The 14,701-nt window shown below is 44.0% G+C and overlaps 1 protein-coding gene and 1 long non-coding RNA gene across 5 annotated transcripts in view; one reads left to right on the forward strand and one right to left on the reverse strand.

Annotated features, from left to right (window-relative positions):
* Positions 1–14,701, forward strand: part of slc29a1a (solute carrier family 29 member 1a) — a 43,295-nt gene that overhangs the window by 7,920 nt on the left and 20,674 nt on the right. For 2 of the 4 annotated variants that reach the window (XM_063191545.1, XM_063191550.1), the window contains exon 1: positions 10,131–10,268. The exons of 1 other annotated variant lie outside the window; for it this stretch is intronic. The gene's annotated coding sequence lies outside the window, so the exon portion shown is untranslated. Of the gene's footprint in view, positions 1–5,151; positions 5,640–10,130; positions 10,269–14,701 lie in introns of those variants that run through there. One more of the 4 variants, XM_063191547.1, reaches the window with a different exon arrangement.
* On the reverse strand, positions 8,778–10,122 carry LOC134441295 (uncharacterized). The gene is made up of 3 exons (XR_010033133.1): positions 9,881–10,122; positions 9,073–9,171; positions 8,778–8,913 (listed from the first exon to the last, which is right to left on the reverse strand). It is a non-coding gene; the product is annotated as an uncharacterized LOC134441295 (long non-coding RNA).

Below are 14,701 nucleotides of genomic sequence, written 5' to 3' on the forward strand. Positions count from 1 at the left end.
CAGGGAGAGAGGAGGCCCAGATTTGGGTCCTCATTACACTGAGTCTATTGGGATGGGGGGCCCTTTGAGATGACTTTGTCCTAGGCCCGGCCAAAGCTGTCAACAGCCCTGTTAGCACCAGAGGGGAAAACAAACAGGCGGCTGGTTTGGCCCTCGCAGTAAGGCCCAGGACTGGACTAGCCAGCTGGCATAGCGGGCATTTCCCGGTGGGTCCCACACCGTTGTGGGCCCCTATTTTCAGAAATGTAAAAAAAGGTACCCTATTTTCAGAAACCACCTTGAAGGTGCGTGGTCCACCGGCGAGCCAGTTCTGCGCCCCTAAACACGAGGGTCCCCTTTTAAGTCAAATGTGCCCGGGTCCTATTTCTCCCGCAGTCCAGCCCCTTGCAGTAAGGCCTAACTGGACGTGACTCTGGGGGTTAGCTGAAGGTCTCTAAATTAAAAAAAAAAACCTGTCTCAGTGCGCTGTTGTTGAGGAGAAAATTAATCTGATATACTGTAGCCTATGGATTTATAACCTATTTTGTGATCCATTAGCTCGTTTGTGAGCGAGGTATAGGGATCGGCGATCAAATAGGGCCTTGTGCTGAGTGGGGCCATGGGGCCTTGGGCATGTGACTGGGAATTAGTCATGTAGTCTTTCAGACTGGTGGAAACAGGCTGGGCATATGATGCCATGATGACCAGCCTCATGGTAGAGTAGAGACCACAGTCATATGAACTCAACTCGTGCTCATCAGTGCACTCTCGTCTGATTTAAAGCCCAAAATTCTTCTTCTTCGTCTTCATAAAGACTTGCATTGAATTGAATGTAATCACAGACTTCTAATCTTGCTCTCTCATACAGTATGTGGGTCACATTCCCTGTTCGTTGCCTCAAGACATACTGTATACTACAGTACACACTAATAAAAATGTTTGGCCTGACCCAGATTAAAATGTGGTTGTTACTGTGGCCGTAACTACCATTGAGGACACAGAGGTCATGTCCTCAGTATTTTTTTCCAGAAATGTCAAATTTATTGATGATGAAAATCAATCTATGATCAACAATGATGAATTCAGTCTGTATATGCCACCTCCATTCAGCCTCAAGATGAAAACTAACGTAAGAGTTTGATTGAAGAGTTTGAAGCATTCTAAATGTACAGTATGCAATACAGTATTTGACCTCGATATTTGAAAATGTCTTGTTACGGCCCTGACTGTGGTTGTGCTGAGAGTTTTGTGAAGGCCAAACTACAAGGTCACTTTGGGGCAATAGCCTTCATCTGTCAGCTTTGGTTTCCTAATCTTATGTGCAAGCAACAGCATTGAGAACAGAGCTTGTTCACGATAAGGCTTTCAGATGTATGGGCTCCTTATTGTGCCCGCCGGGACCTGATGCAGAATGCAACACATGTGTTTTAGTAAAGTAGTATTGCGGTAGAGTTACTGTACGTTCTTGATCCCGAAGGAAATGAAGAACTCAAGAACGGCAAAATACACATAACACACAAGTATAAAACAATGTGTTGCAAAGAGCGGCATACATAGCCAGGCGAGTCAGACTTGATGTGAAAACATTAAGTCTGGCCTCGCTCATATCAGACGGCACAAGGCTGTAGATGGGACCACACCGTTGTCGTTTTTGTATTGAAATTGCTTCTGCACTACCTTGGCCAACACTATAACCAATGACATCACTGCTTTTTGTTGGCTGCAGTCTCCACCGTCCTGCCAAAGCCCGCCCAAAGAGTCAAACAGAGGGGGTGAAGAAAAACCTATGCTGTGATTGGTGGACTACGGCCGGTGCCTGTGGTTGTGATCCTACAATGAACGAGGCTCACTAGGCAAACATATTTTTTGTCCGCTGGATGAGTTCGTAGTTTTCTAGGCTAATGCATACATACAGTACAATCACACACGCATAGCATACCATCCGCATGCTTTTCCAAATCAGCAATATGCAATTAGTGATTGATCATAGATGAAGGAGGACGGTACAGTAGAGCTGTATTCCACAGCTGCGTAAAGCGTATTCCTTTTTTTTTGGTTTTTACCTGTACATTACATGTAGCTGTCGCTTTTATCATTAAAAAAAAACTCTAGTTACTTGGCTCAATGGGACTGCAGCCATGGATGAGATTCATACCTGGCAACCTTCCCATTCTAAGACCGCTTCCACAACCATAGGTCACTGCTGTCCAAGAATGTTATTTGGTTGCTTTTACAGGTTTTTTAAAGGTTCTTTACTAGTATGATGTATGGTACAATCCATAATTTCAGGATTCAGGATTAATAAAAGTTTTCTACTCTACAAGAGGAGTGATGCACTTACCCAGACTCAGCATCCGTCCGCAAAAGGCCCACGTCTCCTGGGTGCGTCACAAGTGCAATTACTGGGTTCTGAAAATAGCCTTCAACAGCCATGGCGTCTGTGGAACAAAGCTTAATGAGATTTCTACTCTCATGTCAAACTATGGAGCTTTCAGCATTGTGGTTAAGAAATTATAATACTTTGTTTATGGGGGGAAATCTTAGATTTTAAGCCTCTGTTTTTCAATACCAGTGTCAATCATTTTAGGTGATGAATCATTTCTGTCTTGAAAGATGATCTCATCTGGAATAGTCAACAGTGTGAACGTTTAAACTTAGCACTATGACAAAGTTTTTTTTATATAAGAACTTTTATTGGTGATCGGACAGTAGGAGAGGCAGACAGGAAGCGAATGGGGAGAAAGACGGGGAAGGTGGGTTAAGGACCCGGTTCGGACAGTTCAGTGCCCTACCGTTAGAGCCACGGTAGGAACGCACAATGACAAAGTTAAGGTAATGTTTGTCGGACAATATAGTACACATCGTATACATATTAAAAAATGCATAAACTAGTTCTCATGTAAAAGAAATGCAAAAGTATATTTGTTATAATCAAAATAGGAGGATTAAACTGTGGCACTCCTGAGGGTCAGTCCTCTTGTTGCCTTGAGAAAAAAATAGTCATAATGAAACCGAAGTGCCAGAGTTTCCTCATTCTTTTTTGATGTCTGCTACCGATGTCGACTGTTAGAGCACCTGTGTTTTTAAGAAGTCTTGAATCCTCGCAGCGCTTCCGTTGTCCTTTTACCTTTGTTATAATCACTTCAAAGGCATTGCTGCAAGACAAGGCCATCCATATGCGGACGATAGTGTGGTGTATAAAGTCAATATTGGCCGTGCTAATTCAGCACATAAAGAGTATGCTAGAAAACTAGAAATGTGTTGAATTAACACTGCAGAATGTAGCCTACTGTGGTAGTGTTTTAGCCTGGTTTTACCAAATCACGTTAATTACTTCGGAATTAATTTCAAGTCTCTCTCTCTCTTTCTCTGAATTTCTCTCTTGAAGAGACAATAAAGGATAATCTAAAAAAAAAAATCTAAAAAAGTCTAAAGGTCTGGGTCCTCGGTGCCCTGGAGCACTTGGGTGGGAGGAGTGAGCTCAGCTCTGGTTTGAACTGAGCTCTGACCAATCGTTGACAGTTGGCGTTCATGACGTATGTTATTGCGCTCCCAAGTGCGTTTGCTTATTGGCCGGTAACACTGGTAGTCCGAAAACCGACTGAAAACCCTCCCCAGAGAAGCGTTAATATCAGACCATTCGTGGATTACGTAATTCTAGTAATTCAAAATGAATGGTCTGGCCTGTCAGGCTAGTAGCACTTAAGGATGTAAAGTTAACCTCTGTAATGGGAAACCATAGGAAATGCATATACATGGATAAACTTACATAGCTACAAGTCCTATATGCTGTATAATAATTATACAGTCCATACTGTATATGAATCATTTTGGAAGTTTTTTTTTTTCCTCATGGGAGGTGTCATCATGTGCAACTCTCTCAGACGCCACCATGTGCCTCTTAGTGCCACCGCAAACTCTCTGACTGCCGTGGAGACTTGTGTTACATAACAGTGGTTGGCTAGTCTCCTCCACCCCCCACCCCCCATAAAACGTGCCGCAGCGTTTACTTGTTTTAAAACTTGCTTCAGGAAAAAAAATAAAAAATTTAAAGGTTGACATTGTTCCACAGGGTTCTTTCCGTGACATTGAAAAGTTGGACAATTTTGGGTGTTTCTATACTACGGCAAGGTGTTTTTTTTGTTTTTGTTTCCAAGATCCTACTTTTTGCTTGACATTTGAAGAATTCATGGGAAGGGATAAGAGTTTTGACCCCAGAGGAGAGGGCAGACTTGAAAAAGTACAAAGTCTAAGCTTTAGTCAAAAGGTGGATTATCAGGTATCCCAACTTTAACCCCAAAATCTTTCCGCCCTATGGTGGTTTGACTGAATTAAAACGTGCACTTCAGACAACAACTAAAAATGCTACATTATAAGTATGAAATGTTTTTTTTGGGCTGAAAAAAAAAAAAAAAGTGTCTTTAGAGCATTAGATGCGTGAAAATTACACCAGAAATACTGCAAATGTGAATTAATTTTCTTCAAATTTTCTTTCTCCAGAATAAATGTGATGGAAATGGAAGATTTGTACAATAACCTTTATTATTCCATGTTAAGTTTGAGTCAAGGACTGCCATCATGCCTTACTAAAGTTGGTTAATGTCTCGCTGTAATGTTGTGTGCGGCTGACTATAAGATGGGAAACGGCACAAGAAAAACCAAGAATCCTCCCCTCTTGGTTTTTAAGCGTAGCACACCACATGAGCCACACGCCTACTTTCCTTCACGAAAACAATGCTGGCTGTAGCGTGCGTGCATATGTATGACTGAGCATGTGTGTTTAGGTGGGGATGAGGGAATGGGACTAACGTGTGGGTGTGTTGTTGAGTCTTGACTTGCACTCCTCCCGACCACAGAAACCCTCGTTTTAGACCAGACAGCATGTAGGTGGATGGAGGGCTGTCTGACCATACGCGCAAATAATATCTTCTGTTTCCTCTCAGAGTTGCCACATGGGTTGGAAGCCAAAACCAAAATGCAAACAAGGCCCTGGCCAATTCTATTTTGGATGCCCTTAGGTTTACGGTTGAAGCGTGCAGCCAGGCCCATGGCCAGGGAGACGCAGCCACGGGTGCCGACAGAGGGGGGGGACAAAGGGGACAGTTGTCACGGTAGAGAAAAGGCCCAGAATTGGGTCCTAATTACATTGTATCTATAGGGCTGGGGGGCCCTTTCAGATAACTTTGTCCTGGCCCCGGCCAAAGCTGTCAGCGGTGCCGTACCGCAGCCGTAAAGCAATGGAAGTGTTTTGGAAGCAGCTAGTCACTGCAGAGGAGCCCGTGACTCACACTGGACTAGAGAGAAACAGACTAGTGGGTCCCTACGGTGCATAACAACCGTGCCTGGCCAGGGAAGAGAGAGCACATGAAGCCATTGCTCCCCACGTTTATCTCCATATCTTACTTACAAGTTTCCAAGATAGTCACGTTATAGGCGAAGTATATTTAGCCAACATTACATGTAGATTTATCTGACAGGATTTTGTTTATTTATCTATTTATTTATTTCAAAGTTAACGCTCAGAGATCTAAAGTTCAATACAGAGGGAGTCTCCAGCTTCATTTGAACTGTTACTGGGCTACTTGGATTATGACCTCTGTGTAACCTTGTCAGAAAAGGCGTATAAAATCCTCCACTCTGCGCATGGAATGAGCCCTTGGGTAAGCCACTATTCCTAGCATGCACTGCCAACCTTTCCCTTAATGGTTTCAAGATGCATCATTCTGCATTGAGTAAAAAAAAACCGAGTAGAGTTGTGGAGTATGGCATGTGTTCAATTTCTCTCCTTGCTCAAGATTTGCTAAGCAGTTCCATGAATCCAGACTAAAATCAACTGTTTGGTGATCCTTCACACCTGTCAACACTTATTGCAAAGCATGGGACTCAGCAGTGAGCTATCGTTTGATGAAGCCAAGTTTATTTAGTTGACTTTGTTGTTGTTGTATGTTGGATAAAAAAACTAAACATTTATGTAATAATGACAGCTATAGGCAACAGGAGGGTGATGAAAGGTGTATTGTTTGTGTTGTCATAGGGGTAGTCTCAAAGCGCCCGCTATAGGGGTCTGTTGTGTTTGGCTGTGTAAGGCCACGGGCCCTTGTGAAGTGCAGCAGCACCCTACAAGCCTCTCCAACTGAGCTTATGCATGTTCACAAACTCGCTGTTTACACAAGTGTAGACTTGAAATGAGGCTGTCCTGGCCTGATGGGCATGTGTGAGCCTCTTCTGTGCTGTCAAAACACCCATGCTGGTTCGCTTTATGACGAGGGGTTCGATTTTGGTTTTAACGGGCATTGTGGCTCATTGATTTAGTGGCTATGGCAGGGAAACTTTTAGGATGTTCTGCATTCATGTTTTTTGGAATTGACCACATCTCTGACAAATGAAGTGTTGCTTTTACGACCGAGAGGCTTCGCATGTGATGATGGATAATGGTGGGAGGACCCCTCCTCTTTGCAGTGGGTTTCTCGAGTTGAGCATGAACATTGTGTGCAAAGTAGCCAAGCGAGATGTTTGCGGTGGCCATGACTCATTCTGCTCTTCCACTACTACAAAGTGAAAAACAATGCAGCAGAAGTATGGGGATGTTGCAGGGAAAATTGTGATTAATTTAGTATTTCACATATAGTCAAATCATGGGTAAGCAGTCAAGGGTAAGCGGTTAGGGTGTCAGACTTGTAGCCCAAAGGTTGCCGCTTCAATTCCCGACCTGCCAGGTTGGTGGGGGGAGTAATCAACCAGTGCTCTCCCCCATCCTCCTCCATGACAGAGGTACCCTGAGCATGGTACCGTCCCGCCGCACTGCTCCCTAAGGGGCGCCATTGAGGGCTGCCCCCTTGCACGGGCGAGGCATAAATGCAATTTTGTTGTGTGCAGTGAACACTTGTGTGCTGTGGAGTGCTGTGTCACAATGGGAGTTGGAGTTTTAAAAAGTAGGTTTTTTTGTTTTGTTTATGTTACCTAAAGACCCAAGTCCTTCTTCAGCCATTAGGTGTTGTGCATTGTGTTGGCAGGGGTGTTGAACCTTTTTCATTCGAGGGACCACTTTTTCACAAATTTTATTAAGTCCTCCAAGGGCCGTACTATGGACACAAAACCAGGATTTCGCCCTATACTTTGGGCCGATATAGAAGTCAAGGCAGCAAACCTTAGCCTACAACAGACCCCACCTTCACTAGATCCCCTGGAAATATAACTTGATTATATTGCAAATGTAAACGGCCCTCGAACCATAGGTTCCCAACCCCTGAAGAAGTGTGTTTGCCCTGAGAAAAAAAACTGTTAAACTGTAAGCCAGATTCTTAGAATATTACGATTCATAGAATGTTCTGATTCTTAGAACATCACTGCTGTCTGCATTTCAGGAAGTAGTGCAGCAGGAGTTCCTCAGCCTGATGGCCCCAGCTCAGGGGTCAATGCAGTGCTGTGCGCTGAGGGAGGTCCACGTGGGGTCAGGATTCTGTGATCCCTTGACCTTTCCCTCCCTGCCCCACAGTGTGTAGATGGTGATTTAGCAGCGCCATGTGACCCCCTAGATTAGGAAAAAAAGGAATCTATGCCAAGCGACTCACCACTGAGGTGTACGAGCAATTTTTATTGAGCTGCAGGACTGACTTGATTGAACACATACAGTAGTCCTATTACTTGATTCCAGGTTTTATGCAGGCATGCAAGTCTTTAAGGTAAGTAGCTTATCAGGTGTTGAATTGATGTACTTTCACAAGAGAACTTTTACGTTGCTAAATGATCAGGTACTCTCTTGAGTAAGAGAGTGGATCTCGTGGTGTTTATAGTAGGCTATGGTTTGCACAAAGTATCTTTAACAGGTGTACGCAAAGATATGATTTAGGTTTGGCTTGTAGTTTGACTTTGTGTTGAAAGATCTGGCAGTGGTAGCCTATTACACTGCCTATTTTGCACCACAGGGACTTCTTTGTGTGCCAAGTCTGTATGTAAACAAATGTACCGGTAGATTCCTTTTTGGATTTGTTCCCATTAAATAGGCCCACAGCCAAGGTAGAATTACAAACTTCTGTGGATTAATCAGAAAATCTCAACCATTGGGCATGGCACAGGATTTATAGTCCAACAACATATAGCCTACATCGAAATACCTCTAAATCATATTTAATAATACTGTTTTATTGACCACGACATCACAACTGTAGGCTATGTTTAAGATGAATCGTCTGACTGACAGTCATAGATGGATGGAATAATGTATGATGCAAGGTTGGCAGTGGCACTTGTTTAGGTGGGCGTCCCTTCTGATGACGAAGTAGCCCACACAGCAAAAGTGCACCGTAATGGATCCGCCCCGGAGTCCACCATCCGGAGGCCATCCTCCGGAACGGATCCGGTAAACGGGGCCGTATCGGCGTCCACTTGCACGCCGCCTATCATCCGACGCGGAGGCGTGGTGCGGAGTCAAAAGGGACCCGTTTGTCACCCGCAACGGATCCGCGTGCAGAAGCGTACCTCCGCAGTGAGCCCGGTTCGGAGGCGCGACATCCGATGCGGACTCATTACGTGTCCACTTATTGCATCCGTCACGGTTCCACTACTTTTTATCAGTTACGGACCCATTCCGGACTCATAGATGTTCCGGGCCGGGACCATTTTGGATCCGTGCTCATAAAGTTACTTTCTTATTATGCTATAGGCCTAATCCCAATAAACGAACACTAAACCAGTTAACCGTTACAAACAGCATTTAGATTTAATTCTACAGATAACACAGACCTGGCCTAGACACCGTTTAAATAAGATCCCGAAAAAAACACAACCTGACGAAGAACTTCACTCATCATGATTTTTTATTTATCTTGACATTATTTTTCTGTCTCACTGTCATGTTGAACAATCGCGTGTCGTGGCTGCCTTCTCTTCCTTCCCTCATCAGTCGACGGGGAAACATCACATCAGCGCTCCGATCTGAAAAGGCAACAGAGCTAAACTTAGAGCTTTCATTTAAATTTCGTAAGATGACAATCAGACATTGCATTGCATATGGAATGGACAACGCTCTTTCACATCTCTATCCCGTGACAGTAATGATGTTGAATAGCCTAAGATGTACAATGTCCTACTTACTCTTGGTCGTAAAAGCCGGGAGGCAGGCGGGCATCACTGTAGCAGGGTGGATTACAGCTGGCTAGCCCTGTCCGACCCAGAGGTAATTCCACCTGTTTACTGTTGCACAAGATTAAGAACAAATTCAGATATTTGTAGCCCAACCACGGACATCTGTATCAAACTATGAGCCCAGCTACTTCATTCATTCACCAATGATGGACAGCATATGGGACGAGGGCGCAGTTCATGGCCATTCATTGCTAATAAATAATTAGCCTGGATTTCGTTAACGTGAGGAAAACATGATGCCACCGCTTTAGGATTTGTGCCGTTAAAAACACAGTTGGTGCCAAACCTGTTGAGAGCATCACCAATCCGTGTAAAAGTGTACCACGAGCCAAATTCAGACCAATATAGCCGTTTCATAAGAGTATTTGAACACTTAGTTATAGACCTACGTTTAACTTTACACAAGTTTGCTTCAGTCAACCGGTTTGCTAGTAGCTGGCTAGCAAGCTAACGTAAACAAGGCTGTTAAAATGGGCACAATGTAGATAATTTTTATTCAACTGCACTTCCTCCATGTATCGGATGGCATCATATTTTAACACCATTTAGGAAATACTACAATAGCCAATGTAGTTCTCCATGTCTTTGAATGAATGAACTAGCTGTCTCGTTTTGAAAACAACTAGGGTTAACATACACTTTTTAAAGTCATAAAACAAAATCCTACGAAATATCAATAAGCATTGATAGTATAAAAGCTTCAGATATACTTTTTGTACCTTTGTGTATCACCTAATATAAATAAATCAATACTTACTGGAGAGCGCTGTTCGGTCGTGTCTGCCCCAACAAAAACTGTACCAACGTCCGTTAGATTTTACAGCGCGTCCGCGTTTGTGAATCAGATATGGATGCGATTATGGTCCGCGTTTTGACAGTAGAATTTGGGGCGGCGCACGGTGGCGACCCTGATCCACCAAGTGGAACCCAAAGGAATGTGACAGTGACACGGATGTGGTGACTTGAACGCGGCTCCGCATCGGAGTCCTCTGCTGTGTGGGAGGCTACCGTGGTGGTTTGTTCTTTTGTTGGTTGGGATATGCGCGTGGCGCGCAGATTGAGAGACTGTGAGCTGAGCAGCAAGAGAGCGAGTTTGACTTCAGAACCTACTACAGGTCCATGCCGGTGAGAGGCTCTTCAAAGAGGTAAGAGAACGCTGCGCATTTTGACTATATATTGCATTACATAAATGTGTAGTTCTGCCGCTGTATGGATGCCGAAGTACAGGTGACGATCGACCACGCTAGATGTGTCAAATTATTCACAATGACCAGCTCAACATTATTACTGGTCCCGTGGTTCTTTATTTACAATAGTTCCGAAATATGTTCTGTATCACGTCTTTGCTAAATGGCCTACGCAAAGAATATCCAAATGCCCAAATAACCGGAATTATATTTTACCGCCAAGTTCAAACAATGTCGCTGTCGCGTCAGCGAATTTCGCCGGGAATTTGTCACATTTCTTATATACTAATTACAGCGCCCGTTTTATTTCAATTCGATTATTCGGTACTTAAAGACAACTAATTTTACTCATTTTGTTGGTCTCGGAGTCAAAGAACTGTCTTAACATTGAGTAGTAAGCCTACTTTGCTCATTTCCTGCTTAGAGCTCTAATTCACAACGGAAATATACCGGTTTTACCCATGCTTCTGCATTTCATTCATTCATTCTCGTGGTTGTGTGTAAAACTTCTGTAGAGGGTAGAGACGACATCCAGACAGTTCCATCTAGTAAAAAGTTACCTTGAGGTGTTCTTTGAACATGAGTCTGTTTCTGAAACGTAAACATTGGCATTCGCTGTATGAACCACCACGTGCGTCGACACGGCTAGCCCGGGGTAAAAATATATCACTAACCAGAACACGTTCCTGTTCTTGAAACAAGACACAGCACACCCTACCAGTTTAGATCAATGGACGTGGCACGTGTTCCTCCTCACCAATCTGCCTGGTGGCTAACACGCTAATTCAGTTTGTGTGTCATCATGCATTTACCCGAAAACCCGACAAAGCCATGCCCATGTGCCATCAATTTAGAACTAGGCACGCCACATTCTCATGTTTTATATCGTGTACGTTTAGCACTATACATTTCATCGTGGTTCTCAGACTATCAACATGGAGCATAATGAATACGGCTGTCTAATACTCATTCTATGTGGCGAAATACGTAAAAGTTCTGACTGACTGCTTTGCTGATGAATCCTCCCGTCACCCGGATGTCTACTCGTGCTTCTCACATGCGCTCTTACTATTTATGTACGGGCGTGACATTTTAGGGCACCGGGCCTGTCTTTGTCCCTCCTGGGAATGGCCTGGAACAGCTGTGGTGATGCCCATGCGTTTTGGCCATACACAGTCACATTTTAGACTAAATCAGTAAAAAGCTTACAAACTATCCGTGGTTTGACCATCTGTCCGCCATTCTTCAGTTGCTTCATAGTGTAATGAAGTGTAAATTGTCCAGACCTTTTCGGTTTAGCCTCTGTTATCGGCAACGTGCTTCACATGGAAGACTTTCCCTTTTGTGTTCCTATTGGAACTGGAGCAAAGCATTGTTCTAACGTTTTTTCTTTTTTTGTACTATGGACTGGACATGTTTTTTGTGCATTTGTGTGTTAAAATAGCCTTACTGGCCACAACGTTATTCCTGCTCAGTTTTTGCTCTGGAGAATGTTGATGCAAATGTTCTACTGATATGAAATGAAATTGCCTGAAAGAGTTTTTAAGCAGAAGAGTGATTTAAGCAGAAAAGAGGCAAACCTCCTGTCCGTATGCACAGCTTGCTTATTATATAGGGCATGCAGACTTCAAAGAGACCCAAGAACAACCAGCATACACTTGACTTGACCCTAAATATGCAAGTGAATTCGTTGACAAGGAGTCGGTCCTTCTTGGCATTTGCTCTCACTAATTCGTCAACTCCTCCCAGGTAGCGGCAACTATGTGAAGCGGCCCTCTGAGGCATCCCAAGAGCTGTGTTGGCACTCTGGTGATGTTCACTCTGGTGTGTCCATGTGTACACAATGAACTCCCTGATGGTTCATGTTCGTTGATGACTATTCCTTAAAATTTTGACAGTGTGATCCGAGGGGTGTCCCAGGAAAAAGTGCCAATGCATGATTTCATCATCTTGGAAGGACGAGTTTGCACTCAATGCAATGGGCCAGTAGAGTAGAGTAACAGTTATTAATACCGGAGGAAATTAAGGTGTCTTGTAACATACATGGATACAAGGCATTATTGCACAACATATTAAACATAGATTATAAAACATAGCACACATTTACATACATTCAGCCATTGGCAGATCACACGCACACCGGTAGCTATGGTTGGTGATGAAAAAGTAGAAGGGCTACCCAAGCTTCAGAGCAGAGTTCCTTGTCATGATTGATTGACACAACACTTTTTTTGCCACACTGTTGCACCCTGGGAATTTTGATGGTTCCCGTAGATTAGGCATTGGGAGAAACAGTGATGATAAATGAGCAGTTTGATTATACAGGTACTTGGATTTGGCTTGTGGTTTTATCCAAAACGGCTTAAGTATTACAGGGTATTGGCTACAGTCCCTGGAACAATGTAGGGTTAGGTGCCTTGCTAAATGACACTTCAGCCATGGATGGAGGTGTAGGCAGGGAGAGGTGAGGGCTGGGATTGGTGATAAGACCACCTTCCTAACCATTAGGGTGCTGCCCATTAATAATGATGTGCATGGAGAAGCCTGTTACAGCGCCCCCTTTGTTGGGGGGCAGGTGGGCTAATCTGGATTATTCTGTCTATCGGTCTAGACTGATCTGATCAGATCAGGTAAGCATAGTACTGTAAGCGGTTAAGCATTGTTGTAAGAGAAACATAGCATTAAAATGGGCTGATTCACTTTTGTGGAAATAAAAAAAGATTTCTTTATTTCATTTTTAATCTTCCTTCTAAGACTACCACTGAGGTAATCCATCTTTATCACTCAATGTCTCAATATAGTGGCACCATTGATTGTTCTATTTACTCTCACTGGGTGGCACTGAAAAAATGGTTGCACCTTGAAAAGCTGCAGTTGCTATTACGGGCTAGATGGATCCTATTGATCAACCACGCCATCAAGCCGCCGTCTTCCTCTTTGATGCAAGAGCAGAGTGGTGATGTTGAAGGCTTGAGCTGGCAGTGGAGCCCATTGGGTTCAGTTGGCCATGTCCATTCATAGATGAGGCCTATCAGACAAGGCCATCAAGCCACCGGCGTCTATAGTTCTTTGACACAAGGAGCGGAGTGTTATTGGCCACGTTCATGATGGAGAATCGCTGCACAGTCTGTGCGCAGCACGCAAAATTGTAATGCATTCTGGATAGAAAATTCTAACCAGAATGCATGTGAAATGGCAAAATGCTCTCTGCACAGCATTGGCAGCAATGCGCCATCACGAATGCAGCCAATAAGTTAATGGGAGCCTGGGCGGTAGCAGGCAGCAGCAGTGGGGGTGGCACAGCTGGGGGTTTATTTCTCGAAACCTTAGTTGCTAACTATGTTAGCTTCTTTGGTGTTTGCAATGCAATTTCCCATTGGCAATGGCAACTACTCAAGTTGCCAACTGGCTAACTTTCGAGAAAAGCTCCCCTGATTTGGCAAGGCAGAGGACTGCGATACAGTGGCGCACTCAGCTGCTGGCACACAGCAGGCACAAGGCAGCGCAGCGCCGGGTTTAATTAACGGGCTGAACTCCCGCAATCAGGAGCCCAGTGTCTCCAATCAGAGCCCCCTCCACCGCCACTCTGTACTCACTGCCCTCCACCCCCTTCAAAACCATGTGACGGAGGCTATCAGAGTAAATTCCCTTGGTTGTAACAAAGTTTGGGGTAATTAGATCGCTCCGGATTTGCATGCACGTGGCCCACGGGAGGAGCACAGGCTTGCAATTTGTGTGTGTGTGTGTGTGTGTGTGTGTGTGTGTGTGTGTGTGTGTGTGTGTGTGAGAGAGGTGACCCGACAACCTTCCTGCTGCTAAATAGGGGTGTGTGGTTCCGGAGAAGTACAAGGCATACAGTAAGTTGAGAGCCAATTTGGGTAGTATGGTAGTTTTTGTTGTATGGCATCCAAGCAATGCCTGTCATCCAGGCAATAGACCTGACTATTACAACATCCCTGTCATGATATTCTTTGGCCTGTCTTGTATAGGTTGGTGAGTCATTCGGTGGCATGATAGTGATGATGAATCCATCAGGCAGTTCATTTTTCAGAAGGTCACCACATCTAAAAAGATGCCAATTGTAGTGGAACCAGCCGAACAGCATTCTTTTCAATGAGCTTTCAAATGTTTAGCGGTTCATTGCTTGTATGTTACGTTAAATGCACATATAACTTGTTCATCCATTTCCTAATAAGTATTTCTCAATGAATCGGTGTGAACAAAGCGATGCCGATTGTAGTGGTACCAACAGAACGGCATTCTTTTCAATGAGCAATTCAAATGTTTGATGGTATGTTACGTTCAATGCACATATAACTTGTTCGTCCATTTCCTAAGAAGTATTTCTCAATCCATCCGTGTGAACGAACTGTGTGTACTCTTACCACTTG

The sequence above is a fragment of the Engraulis encrasicolus genome, chromosome 24 (genome assembly GCF_034702125.1).
Source record: "Engraulis encrasicolus isolate BLACKSEA-1 chromosome 24, IST_EnEncr_1.0, whole genome shotgun sequence".
NCBI lineage: Eukaryota > Metazoa > Chordata > Actinopteri > Clupeiformes > Engraulidae > Engraulis > Engraulis encrasicolus.